The sequence below is a fragment of the Rissa tridactyla genome, chromosome 4 (genome assembly GCF_028500815.1).
Source record: "Rissa tridactyla isolate bRisTri1 chromosome 4, bRisTri1.patW.cur.20221130, whole genome shotgun sequence".
Lineage (NCBI taxonomy): Eukaryota > Metazoa > Chordata > Aves > Charadriiformes > Laridae > Rissa > Rissa tridactyla.
The window spans coordinates 87,683,990-87,699,454 of NC_071469.1; the positions used below are offsets into that span (position 1 = coordinate 87,683,990).

Consider the following 15,465-nt stretch of genomic DNA (forward strand, 5'->3'; position numbering starts at 1 on the left):
TTCGAGATATAAAACCTACAAGGATTTGCTAGACAGAAATGGAAAGCAAGTGTTTTTTTTTTAGAAAGCAATAGTTGGAAATAAATTACCATTTTATTATTGTAGTAACTGTAGCTCTACTAATGTTCAAAGGGCCCCTTTTTTTACTTACCACTATATAGTTACTCAGTAAATTGGAGAAGCTTATAGTATAATTAAATGTAAATTGAAACAAGTGGCCACTGTAAATAACAGATTGGAAGAGAAGCTCTGAAAGTAACTGCATAGACCATGCATATGCTTAGCTGGTTTGATCTAAGGCTTTAGGGGTTTGCGTCCTTGGGCTTTTTTTCGACTTCTTTTTTTTTTCTTTTTACCGCTCTCTTTTGTGATTTTACTCCCTTTTTCTCCTTCTGTCTCTTTTTCTCTCTCTCCTTGAAAGTTGGCTCAAGAACAGTTTGACAAAGTTGTTTCTTTTGCTTTAAATTAATGCTAGTCATTCCGAACCCATCTGATTTGTTACTACTTACATACACAATTCAAATAAAATACATTTATTGTAAGTTTCGAGCTTACATTGAGTATGTTATCTAGTGTCACCCCCAGGTGATTTTGTGAGTGTACAATGGCATATAAAATTAGAAGCAGAGTGCCATTATCACACACTTGTGATAGTCTTACACAGAACCAAATATTTTTGTTGGCAGGTAACAGAGCAGAAAGAATATCATGTGTTAAAGTAGCAAGAGCTTAACAGATGTTTCAGTGAACTGAATTTTCAAATCCTTTTACATTAAGAAATAGCTAGGGTTTGTAGAAGTTCTGAGACTATTGGGTTACATTTCCTGTTGCAGTGCAAAGCCAGCCATTGTGCTAGAGTTTTAGCAGATGTGTTACCCGCTTTTAATGGTTGGGAATAAAACATTGGTTCTTTTGCTGAGATATAAATTACAACTAGAAGAGCTCAACCTGTCACCTTTAAACAGCCAGTTAGCTGCAGTAAGACCATTCTGCCTTTAATTTTAGCCAGTTAGCTGCAGTAAGACCACTCTGCCTTTAATTTTTCACTGCGTAAGAGACTGATACTTGAACCGCTCTTTGATTTCTCCCTCCTCCTCCAAAGACAGTAGCTTTTCAGAACTGTATTTTGTATTCAAAGTGTTTGCTATTGAGAATTATGAGGAATATTTTTAAGGGCCCCAAAGTCCTTCTGCATGTCTTAATTTTAAATAAAACAATGAATTCTTGTCATTCTGATATTATCCTGGGGGTGTTTTGGGCAGTTGGCATGTGTTGCAATGTTCATATGGGCAGGAGGAAACCCCTCTGCCTACAGCTGCTTCACTGGGTTTACTTTTGCCATATGTTGGAAGTGTCTACGTTTAAATTTCATGTGATGATTTGCACTCACACCTAACATAAACTCAGAAATGCTATTCTGGCAAGAAATGAATCTGCATCTATAGGAATGACTTGCTTCTACTTAATGATCACATCTGTTTGCTTTTGACAGAAGCCCGAGAGAGGCCCTGCAGTCTCATCCTATCTTCTCTTTCTCCCCTGTTCTTTGCTGAAGAAGCTGGAATAACCCTTAGAGCTGGGGATAGTATTCCCTCCCTAAGTAAACATTTTTTGCTGTCCAAAGATCTGTGTGGGCTGTGTTGAGTTGATGTTGGCTTCCATTACTGAATTCACAGTTCATGCCAAATTCTACCCTCAGCTGTGCATGTTCAACTCCAAGAGCAGTCATGGGGAGGGTGGGTATCTGCATGTTTCAAAGTAGAATTTGGCCTCTATTTCCTCCCTAAGACATTCCTGAAAATGCACTGGCGTTTCTTGAAAAGCAACAAGCAGTTCTTTTTGAGAAGAGCCTGGCAGTTTAGATTTGATCAAAATGGCAGTTTCTTTTCTCAAATTGAGTTTTTGGGCAGGAAGTGAAAGAGGAAGGGAAGGTGAAAAGGAACTAACTATCTACTGCATATTAGCAGTTGTTGCAGAGAGTGTATAAATTACATATGCAATCTCCTGTTTCATGGATTAATGCCTAAAGTGTAAACGTTAAGTTATGCTAAGCAACAGCTCTTTTTTTTAATACACAGGTTTGTGGACTTTAGTAACACGGAAGGATAGTTATTTTGTTGAACCCTGACAGCATAGGCTTCCTTGGAGAATAATGTTATTTAAAATTCACTGAATTGGGTAAAAGGAAAGAATGCTTTCCTTTTAGAAGAATATTTTGATTGCTTGTAATAGGATGGTAGAAAAATGCCTCCAAAGTTGTCATTAATCATTTTGGAAGGATGATGCAAAAATTCTACGCACTTAGAATTTGTGTGTCCTATCTAGTAATAAAACGTAATATAAGCTAGTTTATTATCAAACTTACATTTAACTGATACATATTTTAACTTCCTGCTAAAATAAATGTAGCATGAAATATGAGGGCAAATTAAATCCGTCCCCCATAATCCACACCACAGGAATGGAAAGTCCTTATGAAAACCTATCCATGTGCCAAACAGAACAGCTCAGGGCCGCAGCGTGTAGAGCGGTGCTCGGGGGGAGCAGCAGCCATGGAAATTGCTATGTCCAACACATCTCCACAGCTGTTTGTGGAGCAGCTCTGTTATGTCCTGTAGTTTTGTGGAGGAAGTAGGGAATTTCTTCCTCTCCCCCTAGATCCTTGCAGAATTTCAGAATGCCCTGCCAAATATGTGGGCTGCAAGGCAGGGAAACATTTGGTCTATAATGTTTTATATTACATGTAATTAAATTAGAATTTGAAATTAAAAAGCATATTTCCCTATTTTTTAGCCTCAAAAAGCCTTCTTGGAATAGAAAGCTATATATACACCTTGTGGAATGTCTGCATACGGGTCTGAATTGCCCACAAATGCTAATCTTCTGTGCAACCTCACATCCAGCCCTAGTTGATACCTTATTGTCTCCTGCCTGAAATCTGAAGAAGATTGGCCTCATAGGTACTTAAAAGCACTGAACAGAATATCTCTTTTGAAACTTGCAGAAAGTCAGTTTCGCATTCAGTTATTTTCATTTCTTGTTTCAGATTGTTAGACTGTCTAGAAACAGACCTCCTTATTGAGTAATGGGGGGATGTCAGATTTGTGGGTGTAAGCTGCATTACAAATAAAATAATGAGTGCTTAACGAAAAGTTTTAAAAGTAAATCCTTTTTAGTTTTGCACTCTGGTAGGATGCATCCATAATTTCTTTCTTGTCCAAAAGTCCCAGATATTCCTTCACTCTCCTTTTTTTCCTGTGTTCTTTTGCTGTTCTCCACAGAAGATTTCAAGTTCCTGTTTTTTCCTTATTCTTATTCCTTCTCTTTTACTCACCATCGCTTGCAGAGCTAAACTGCAGCTGAAGCGCCATGGTGTCTCTGAGGTGTTATGGAGCATTGATCTGCTCAGAATGTATTTGAGAAACCATAAGGAAGGAAATTTCTGTTGTATTATGAGTGTTGAGGTGCTTAGGTGGCAGGCAAGATGTTGCAGGCTGACAGAAACAGCTGAACAGGGGATATTTAGCCTTTTTTTTTGTCCCTTTACCTTTGGTTTTTTATGTCATTACTGTGCTGATTAGGAATTTGCCTCATCCTTGTGGTAGTGTTCTTGAGATCTTTCTTATACTGAAACATCATCATTTGTTTTAGTTGCTGAAAAAATTGATTATCTACTGCAATAACTGAAAACAAGTAAGGTATCGATTTTCCATGGGCAAAGATGACTAAAATTTAAAACTGAGTTTGAAGAGACTGTAAAAAAAGATGTTTTTTTAGGTGCTTAGGTAGTGAAATTCAGTACTTTTCAAAATGCTTGAAATTCTGAGCTTCTGAGGGTTTTTTGATTTTTGTGTTTGCATTTATTTTGCATATTGCTGTAGAGGTATTCTTTTTTTTCTATGCCAGGTGTTAGGAAGAGATGTGGAAGTAGGATGAAAATTTAAAGTTTGTGGAAAAAAATGTGTTCTCCTTATGGGAGCCTGTATTTTCACAGTGCTCTGTGAAAAATTATTTTCATGTTTCTATTCTGTTTTGTCAGGGAATAAAATAGCTAATAGCAGCGCTAGATAATATTCTGGCTTTATATGTACAACCTCTTGGGCTCCCTTCCTTTTCCTGACTGATTAGAAATATGTTCTCTGTCAAAAGTGGGTGTATGCTACTTTGACACATAGATATAATGTTAAAACTCTGGTTATGGACAGGTTCGTGACGCTCTGAGTTGTGGCCACACACAAAAAAAAATTTCTTGTGTAGTTTACATAGATCTGTTAATTTTTGATAAGTATTGCTAAGAAAACAGCAAAACATCATATAGCTTTGTTAAAAATAATAGATTGGGAAAGAGAATGTAACGGAAAATGCACAGTGACGAACTTTTCTGAATGTATTACATACTTGAGTTGTATAAACCAAAAAGTAAATGTGTGTGTGTGTGTTCATATTCTTTTGCTATCCTTAGCTAGCGACAGTAACATTTGCTGGGAATAATCTACATTAAAATTTAGTGATTTCCTGTATAAACAGGCAAGTGAACTTATATGTCTTGAAGATCTTTTTAAAAACTTCAACTAATTGCCTTCACTTTTGTCATGCATTTATTCGGTGCTAATGCAAACACGTGGCTGTTAACTTAGGAAAATGGCAGCTATAGTCTAAACCAGTTTTATAATATGTGCCGGCCTAGGTCTTCTTAATGTATCTCTGAACTAAAGTAGTAATTCTCATCTTTGCTACTGGTCTTCCTTCGTCCACTTTTAAACAGTCTTCAGATTATGCTGGTATGTTCTTATAGTAATAATTTTAAGAAGGTCTGGTAAACAAAAGGGATTTTCGTAGAAATAATTCTGTACTTTTTGCCCAATAAGAGTTTAATCTTTGATGCCTTTCTAGCCTAGCTAGCAGTGAAAACTGCTGGCTGAAATTACGGTGCACGGCTGAAAACCAAATACAAGTGTGCCCCAAAGTCCACTATTGCCTTTTGCTTTGTTGCAGAGCCCTCCGGGTGCCCGTCCTTGCGCCCAGAGCCGTCCAGTTACAGTTACTGCAGATGAGGCGACTCAACCCTGCCTGCGACCCCACAGTTTCTCATTCATGTGCCTGAGCAAGGTCACTTAGGCAGTTTGTTGTAAATAACACAGTAGGATCCAGACCTCCTTAGTTACCAGCTCGCACATAAATCACAAGATTGTTCATTTTCTTTAATAACAAGAGAGTAATAGAGATAACATTTTTATAAATGAGATAACTATAATCAAAAGCAGAGTCAATGTGCTGTAGTTCATTTATAATGATCCAATGATCTGTTGCCAGCATTCTAGAAAGATAGTCTCAAATATTCACCATGATAAAACTGGAGTTTTTAGCTAGCAGTGAGTTTCTAATAATTTTTTTTATAAAAAAGTAGTCCCTAAAAACTCTTTTAAATTAATGATATTTAACTTTTTGGACAGACATAGCTACTATGCTGTACAGCTAGCAAGTAAATTAAGCACAGCCAAACACAAGTTATACAAGGTGCTTCAACTGAACCAGATATTTTCATCTATTGAAATTATGGTGCTATGGGTTATATGAAATGCAAAAAACAAATCCCATGTAGGTTAAGATGTAAGATGGCAAATCTGGGTTCCACTTCAAACTGTTGCCATCTGCCAAATTTCAGAAGCTGTGAGACCTTAATGATAGGGGTGGGGGTCTTCATGAACGAATGGCTGTAAGAAGTAATTGTGCTTCATTAGTGTTCTTTTCACACTCTCAATTTTTCTTATCTTAAATCGAGTTTCTTACTGAGTTTAGAATCCAAGAACTGAATCATGTTTGGCTATGATTTTTTTAAAAATGTAAATCTTCTGTTTATTCCCTGAATGAGCAGGAATCAAATTGAAACTCCTCCTGTATCACTAAACTTTGAACTGAGGCCTTCTTGTCTATGTCACTTGATGTGGCAATTAAGCAGTAGTCCATCTTTTATTTCCTCATAATTCTTTCTTCCTTGTCTTCTATATGCACATACGTACCTGCTGATACTAGGCCTTTTAGTTATCTCTTTAGGAAACAGAGCTGCTGATCCACGCATCCAAAGTTCAGCAAAAGCAATGTTTCTGGACAAAGTTTAGTTTTTGTTTCTTGTACCGCTAGAAGTTAAAATCCCATGCCCAAATTTAAAATGGTGAATGGTAAAAATAACAAAATTACATAATTGAACATTGTTAGCCTGTGTCATTTCATGAGCATAACTCACAGAGCAGTATAAATTTTTGTGGATTCTAGAACGTTGTTTATCTTTCCTTACATTTTTTTTAAGTTGCTATTTATGAATGGACAGATGTTCAGGAAACCCCAAGCTTTTATTGGCCGTACTTAGAATAGATGAAATACCAAATTGTTTAGAAAAGAATGCAGTGTAGATCCTATTTTATGGAACTACCATTTAAATACTATTTCTTAATTGGGGGATGCAGTGCTTAGTTACATTAAAGTTTTCCTAGAACTCCTTGGATATCTGAGATGCTTTATCATAACATGGTCTTTTCATTTCTCTCTATATCATCTTTGAAGAGGTGCCATACCACTTTAAACAGTTCACCAATCAGTTTCATATGATGGATTCTCTTTAATCATTTACATTCAGAGAAAGTCAAATATTCCTTAGGACGCCAAAGTAATCTAACAGAATGTATAGTGTTTGTGCAGCTGGATATCTTATTTATTTGAAGTTCTCAGGGAAATCTCTTCTGACTTCACAAAAAAAGATGGAAGAGTAAACAGTAAGAGTGTCCAAGTAATCTGAGCTAGAAAGTCCCTTCTTATAGAGCAAAGTCATTAAAAAAGTATATTTGCAAGGTCCAAAAATAATACAGTATATCAAATGCAGACTAATACATAATGTTTTTTCAGTATTCTCACTATTTTTACATATATATGTGTGTGTGTATGTACCTACCTATCTATCTATATAAAAATGAAAAATATACTTGGCTTTTTAATATATTTAATATTCCTGGATACATGAACACAATAGGAGTCTGTTTTCCTGAAAAAGTGATTCATCTGTTTGTTTTTTGCATGTGACATGTCATTCATCATCATGCTGGCATTCCCTGGACATGATAACTGCGTAACTGAATTAACATTCCTAAAAACTTCCTTCCAGGAAAGCTATTGAAAATGTACATGTATGTGTAGAAAATTCATATTTCTACGCTTTTGGGAGGTATCCTGCTGTGATAGTAATAGTGTTTCTAGTTCTTGTTGGTTCTTTATTCCAAAATTTACTGTATATATAGGTATCTTTTTTTTCTCCTGAGGAAAATGTGAGGGAACTTACAGGGTTGGGTTTATTGGTTTTGGGGTTTTTTCTTTGGTGTTACAGATATGTGTGGTAATTTTCTTTTTTTCTAAAGGCAAGACTCAAACTGCAGGATGTTCCTTGGCCAGCTTGGGGCATTGGCTGGTTTCCCACGTAGAGGGAAATAGGTCTGTGGTTGATGAAACTGTCTTAGGGAGCGTGTTTAGTTTTTCCACTGGATATTCACTTGTAGTTTATAGTTCAGTAGCTTCCATTGTATATCACTCTCGGAGAGTTATTGGGAAAGCTAGGTAGGTGCAGTTCAAATCCTGAACTTCTTTCTACTGTAGTTGTAATTTTTTTACTGTTCCTGTGCCTTCTTTCTAGGTATAAGTCTATGTGTTTCTAAAGAAAGGGAAGAAAGAAGGAATATATGTTCCAGAAAAATTAATGAAACCAAAAGGTTGTCCTTAATTTTATGTAGGTTTACTGCCAGTATCAGTGTGAGATGATGTGCCTTTCTGCCTCTCCTCTTCTTAACCTACTGTCTTAGTCCTTTGGTCTGTGGTTTCTCACCTTCTCAAAAAAGGAAGAAAACCCAAATGTGCGACTGTGTGTTAAATACCTTGAAGGTAATGTCTTGAAGAGTTGTTTTAAATGTTTATAGGATTCAAGAATTATATTTAAGAATAGAGGAGGAAAATTTGGCAAAGAACGAACTTGCTTGGAACCAGTTGCCAGTTGAACTATTAAACGGTTCCATGTTTTGTTATGTGTTATATGGCCTGAGTTTGTATGATTTACTTCTGATAAAGTGGCAGAATGTACTTGTTCTCTTCTGGGGGCAAAGTGAACATAATACTGAATTTATCGTGCTTAGTTCAGTGTAAAAATGCAAAGCAAATGATGCAGTGCTTGTTAGTTTTGCAATAATCTGTACAAGGATTTGTAATCAGAGAATTTCTGAATTTCCTTAGCTTTTAAAGTTTCCTTTGAGACTTGGAATGCTTAAGTCATTTGGATTTCCCAGTCTCTTTATTTTGCTGTTTCTAGGAAGTTATTAGAATAGTAGCATCAATCCTTTTTTGGTAAGAAGGATGACAGTAAATATAAACATCATAGTCAAATTCCATCCATTATTTTAGTGACAACATGTTTTTGCAGTTATTAAATATCACTATGGATATAGCACAGTCTTCTGTGCGCGCCAAAAAAAATCTGTAGAATACAAGACATAGAGATATAGAGACATAGAGAGATTGTTTTTCTTAAAAAACAAGATCTACTTGTCCCAAATATGTGGGATTGATTTTGCTAGTGCTGTGGATTTCCATCTCTTATAGCAGAAACTTACTGTGAGCTTATTTTTAATGTTTGATCACACCATTGCAACTTTCTTTTGTTTCTTATAGATGACTGTGTATATACAGATGGCTGGTGAGACACCTAACTGGTTATGAAAGTATTTACTCAAGTGTTGAGTACCAAACTTTATATAAAGGAACAGATTTGGGAATTCTTGTGCTGAACTGGCACATTGTTACTGACTTCTGTTTGAATGCTATACCCACCATTATGTAAAAAACATTGAAGAGCATTTCAAGTTTACAAGCTAGAGCATAAGAATACTTGAAAATAGAAGGATTAAAGTTTTCACTTAAATTCAACACTCTTGAATTTAGTTACATTTCTTAGGGTTACCTTGTCTGTCACTGTAATCTAGTAATGAATGTAATTAGGGTTTTTTCATTTCGCTAGAAAATTGGAAACACTATTTCTTTCCACTGAACAGTATTACTATTAAAATGTTGTCCTGAAATGTCAAACTTACATTATGATGAATTCTCCCAGTACAAGAAAACTAATTTAGCACTTCAGAAAAAACAACCGTCTTGGCAATTTTTTATGATAATGACTTTGTAACCAGTGTCATTTAGAATCAGATTGTCTCCTCATGTCGCATAGTTCATCCCATCCCAAATAGTGCTGTTGTCTAACGCTGTTAATTATGGAGCAGAGGAGCAATCTGCAGAGGGATACTGGGTGTCCCAGTGCTCCCTGCCCCAGTACTGAAGAGACGGCTTTCCATGGCAGAGCAGTGCTGTGCCTGTGGAGGAAAGGCACTTCTCCATTGCAGTTCCCCTAGGCAAAGGCCCTGGATATCAGCGTGCTCGAGCAGGTAGGCAAGGTCTAGGAGTGGTTGGGTATCTGAAAAGTCCTTCCATATTTCCTCTTGTGGACTGGGCACACATGTTACAATTCTGCTACTAAACTGATAGCATAGATGTAAAAATTTTTTTCTGCGTAATTAATGACAGTAAAATAAAGGTTTTCTGGGAAACGCATTTATTGTGTTTTTTTGTCAAGATACGAGTAAACTGGAAATGAGTTAACTAATTCTGCCAAGAAACAAGGTATTAACCTGAGCTGACTTGTCTTAGAGCTACACTCATTCCATTTGCTGAACTCGTGTGTATAAAGTGAGCTTCTCTCTCAGCTTTTGCACCAAAAGCGGTGACTTTGTGAGGAAAAATATGGGTTGACTTCTTCCATTCCTTTGATGAGAAATGTATGTGAATTTCCAGCCTTTAAAGGAATTATATCAGAAAGTATCAACAAAGTTCCACTTGTGATATAATATTTTTTGTCTCCTTTTGGATTTAAGTTTCTAAAGGAAATGTTTTAATATAAAATGTCTTTTTATCGAAACAATATCTGACCTTATTTTTGGTGACAAGATGAAATTATTGCATTACATGTGTGCTTATTCAATAGACAGTATCGTGGCATTTTAAATGGCCTTCAGCTAAGGCCAATTATGCTCTTCAGAACGCAATCCAGACCACTGCTTGTCTTGAAAAATCAAATACTGTGCATGTATACTCAAGGCCTGCAAAGCTGAACACACAGCTCAATGCTTTTTCTGCTGTTAGGAAGGGACAGAAGACTCATCAGAAAACTTTGTCACTGTCCACAGCAAAGATTCCTGTAAATGCACTCAAATTGCTAATCTGTTCCCCTAAAATAATGTTTATAATTGGTAATGAAATGTGGCTGGGCCAAATTATGTGGCCGTTCCTGTTCACTATTATAATCAGAAAAAAACTTAGGTCTCCTGTTTCTGTTCCCTGTTCCCTTCTGCTGGCAGATAAATCCATTAATTACATTCTAGTGCTCACAAGAAAGGGTTTTCCAGGCCTGAAATAGAGACTGAGAGACCTGGAATGAAGTTAGTTTATTTCTTTTAAACATTATGTCTACAGAAATATTTGTAGTCTGTTGTCCCTCTCTGTTTTGGGAGATTTTTGTGAATTCTTCCCAAGCATATATTTTAAACTACTTTGAATTACTTCCTAACTGCATAAGTGTCAGCACTGAATGTCAAGAGTAAACAAATGAAAGCTTGTTCCATATTCTTCATTTGTTGTCAGTCACTGTTGGTTTGTCATTTCCATAAAGTTTATTTGTTACGGTAAATGCTGTCAGTGTTACAACCATGCTTTTTCAAACTTCTCTGAATTGATCTGTTGTGGTGAGGCAAATGAATTACCAATTTTCTTTGTTATCCACTAAGATAAATTTACGTTTGAGACTTTCTAGTGGCCTGGGTATTTTTTGTGTTGTAAAATGAGACTTGGTTGATAACTGCTGTATCAGAAGATGGAGGTGATATAGTCTTCCTACGGAGACAGTCTGTAAAGCTACTGCAGAATATTAATATCTGGACTTTCCAAGGCTGATAGTGGAGGTCTCTTAAACTGATTTGAACTCTGTGCCGATTCTCATGCTTTTGACCGTATTCCTGTTAACCTTGTCTATGGTTTCTGTCCGAGACTGTTATTTTGCTGTATGTTAACTGATACCAATGGAAAATGGCAAAGTCAGTGCTATCGATAGTGTGCCCCCTTCCCACTTTACCAGGTAACAGTTGGCTAAAGGCTCTTTTATCTACTATGTTATATTAATTCAAGTACAAATAAAACAATTGTCTAGCCTTTTCCTTGTCTTTCAGAATACTAGATGAGGTATTTTAAAACCTTTTATAGGTATTTAAACTAAAACCTTTATGCAAATCTGTAGGTAATTTTCACAGCCATGACATGGCCAAAGACAACACATGCTGTAGATGAACAAAATATGTGCTTAGATAATATTTTTGCCTTGTCAGTCTAGAAAGTAGTGGCAACAGATCATCCACACATAGGTGAATTTTGCCTTTCAAAATCTTACAGATGGTGCTGAACATTGATGACTTTTCCCCTGCCGCCTACGTTTGTATTTTTTTCTGCACCTTCTCAGACCTCAAGCTCAGAGCAGAGTCATGTTCTCCTTTCAGGAAGGCTTTAACTTGGATTCATTTGTTATTGCAGTTTGCGGCATAGCCTCCAACAGACATATGACTGTGAAAAAATAATTGGGTGTGGAAAATTCCTTCTGCAATCTCTATGAAGGGACTGTTACAGTGACCTAATATCATTTCCTGCACAGTACATGCCTTACCTTCCACATCAAACCCTGCTTGAGCTAAAGAAAAACTGGCAGAGAAGCAATGAAGTTTAATTTAAAATTTCAAATTAGTATCTACAGCATGTTGGATAATATTCCATTTGAATATGGTTTTCAAAAGATAAAAATAAAATTAAAAAAAAAGCTAAGAAAAATGTTTCACCATAGCCATTTTAAATATTTGTAACTATATAGTGTGGCCGAGATAATAAAAAAAAAATATTGAGGAGTAAATCACAGAGCATCTACAAAAAAAAAAAACCACACCTACAAAAAGAGCAAAATTTGAAGATGGTTGCTTGTTATTTTTTTTCAGATGACTGTTTATGGTCAAAATCCAAATTCTCAGGCAACATGTGCATAAATGCCCACACAGAAGGAAAAAATATTCTGCTTGTGTTCACTGTGCAAAGAGTTAAAATGTTCACAGTTTCTGTTTGGTTAAAAAATACTTTTACTTGAGATGATCAAATGTAATAGAAGTGAAGAATTTGCTGTTTCTTCCTAGTTTTCAGATGATGACGATTTTTCCTAAACTTATATTGTTGGGATGTTCTTTTTCAATAGAAAAAGAGTATTTTGAATGTTTTCAGAGAAAAATGCTTTCTTTTTCCTTCCTGTCCTTTTTTTTCTTTATCATGTAAACAACTAGAGGCATGATTCTCAAAATACCACAAACAAGCCCTTGGATTTCAGGCTAAGTGTAGGAACCTTCAGTCTCATAGGTTTCCAAAATTTCCCAAGTGTGGTCATGAATAGATTGACGGATGCTGTTTTCCAGTTTTCATTGCAGTGAATCGTAATGGGTGCCAATTAAATATGTTTATATATGTACTTACATTTCCTGCCATAACAACATGTGGAGCCTTTAACATGACTTACAGTGACAGATATTCACTGTTGTTTAATTCTTCCTTTTATCCACACACTTTTGAATTATGAATTATACCAATCCTTAAATCTTTGTTTGTTTAAGAGAAGGTTCTTTTTTTTTTTTTCCTCTTGGCACACCATATATGCACTAGCAAGTGCTAGCAGTTTCAGCTGCATTTAAGGAAATATTGTTGTAAGGCTTTTATGTGCTGTACTTCAATCAGCTAGTGCCAGCAGTATCCCAATAGAAAGACCCTCAACAGACCATTTTCAGCATTTTGCTGCAATTAAACTCCTCTGGTTTTAGCCCTCAGGCAATTTAGTACCTTTTTACATATGCACATTATGAACTTTTGACCAGGGCCTGGTAGTCATATATTAGATAGCAGCTTTTGAAAGCAGACTTAACAAGTTCCTCAGAGTATTACAGTCGGAGTCAGTCGTGGAAAAGGTAATTTAACCAACTTGCAGTGAGGCCATTCAGAATCTTACTGATGATCCTAAATATGCCTTTTTTTTCCTTGTTTCCTCTGGAAGCTGGTAGCAAGAGCTCTCAAAGAATGTGATTGATCTTTTATTCAGTAGCTAACGAGGGCTGTGATTCTATTAGTGCTCTACAAGGCAAGGGAACAGTGATTTAATGAAGTGTCTAGTGAGCTGGTCATAGATTTATCCTGTTGTCTCTAATTTGCAGTGCCGTTGTGAGTGTAAAAGAAACTGCACTCACACTGCCATTAGGCAGGTATTTCCTTAGTAAATTGTTGTAAGGTCAGGTGTAGTTATCTTAGAAAAGGCAATGCCTTACCTCCTCAATGTCTCAAGATGACAGCCGCTGTGCTAAGCGCTCACTGAAGCGGAAACGTGAAGATCAGAGGTCCGTCTCCAAGTCCCCCTTAGCTGATGCAGGAGCAGATGAACTGCCAAGTAGGACTAATAGAGTCATAATTGGCGATTAGAACTGGAAAGGTGCAATAACATCTTAATACAAACTGGCGTATATTATAGTTAGTGTCAGTTGTTGTAAAGTTACATGGTAGTCTGAACCAGTTACACTTCCTTTTTTCATTTTCAAAAAATGAGGCAATGCATCCTAATAGTCACAGTACAACAAAAATATCAGAACATCAAAACTTGAGTTGCTTTAAAGTGACATTAATGTCTTCAGTACATTTACTTCGGCATGTAACCTGTCAGTCTTACTCAGAAATGATGCAGTAAAATTTGCCATAGAACTATAGATAAAATAGTCTCATAAATATGCTTTGATTTTCACTTAATTAGCACTAAATAGTGGATTTTATTTCTGTCTACTGAAGGCCACCGAGTGTTTAGTTTGTTTGTCTTTGCTAACATGAGATGTTATGTTGATGACGCCTATGGTGTTGCAAGTCTGTTTTGCACCGTTACGTTTTTCACAAACCTCTGAGTCCCAGTTAGCCAAAAGCAACCATTTTCAGGAAGAAGTTCTCTTTGCATGAATTGCTTGATAATTTGAGAAGGAAGTTACGGTATACATTGCCAGGAGGTTGTGTTACCTATTTCAATCAAAAAGTAACACTGCAAAATAAGGAAGCAAATCTCATATGTGTGGTTCTTTCCTAGATGAACAGTAAATAAAAGAATCATCTTGAGATTTCTATGGCATTTCCAGCTGGAGAATTCCCATGTGCAAAAGTGGTCAAAGCTGACAATTAGAAGGGAGGCAATCAGAGACGAGATTGTGGGAGCATTAGTCCAGATTTGTTTATGTGTAAGTCACAAGCCTGACTGGGATCTCAGCCTCATGGTCCAGGCTCTGTGCATATAGGTCGATACAAGTTTCTGATGCAAAATGCATCAAATCTGTCTTAAGGGAAACTGCTAAAATCTCCTATGCAGCAGATGAAAGTTTGATCCTGTCAAACAGCAATAGCAAGAAGACAGTATCATGATAACTTGTATCCTCATATAGTTATAGCACGTGCATCACCAAATAGTTGTCATGTGCTCAGATGGATGATTTTGTTTTTGCAAAATAAAAATATTTTCAGTTGGATGAGCCCTTGAACCCCTGTGAACTTGACACCCTGTGGGATGTCATCTGGGACCTCTGTTAAATATACCAACGCAATTAGTCTAGAAAAAGAGATATTGGGCTTTTAAATGAACAGCAAGAGGATTTAAAACAGTAAGCCAAACTTTCTAATTTCCTAATATTGACACTTGTGTCCCTCACAATCTTATTATAGTATTATTCTCTGCTGATCTACCATTTCATCAAAAAGTCTACAATGGAACTAAAAATCTAAGCCTTTTAGCCCATAGATCATTGCACTTGGTAAATGGCTTATTGTAGATTAGATAATGTGGTTCATAGCACATCCAAATCAATAAAAGGCTAGTCTTGAATGTAGCAAAGTGCTCTCAGTCTGATTATTAAGTGTATCTGCCATGAGCAAAGTGAAAATTTTAGTCTTTTTGCTTAACTTGATGTAAGAAAAAGACATTTCTCAAATTTCTACATGGCTATTTTCTTTCTTAGAGAAGATCTGTCCCATAGAATTTAGTTTTATTTGAATAAAAATGAAATATATTCTATGAAAAATTATAAAATTCTTATATCGGCAAAATTCAGAGCCCAACGGTTTGGTGTTCCTATTCGTATCCCACTGTAGAAATCAACAATTAAGATCTCACCTTTGTCAGATATTCAGTGGTCTCTGTGAAATAAATACTTCTAGACCTGTTCGCTTACGAAAATCATCAGCAAAAATTGGCAACTTCAGCAGCAAATGGAGGTGGAGAATGCTTTCATT

The 15,465-nt window shown here is 36.2% G+C and overlaps 1 protein-coding gene across 5 annotated transcripts in view; it reads left to right on the top strand.

Annotated features, from left to right (window-relative positions):
* WWOX (WW domain containing oxidoreductase) overlaps nt 1-15,465 on the top strand; it is a 531,552-nt gene that overhangs the window by 138,482 nt on the left and 377,605 nt on the right. The gene's annotated exons all lie outside the window — the stretch shown is intronic.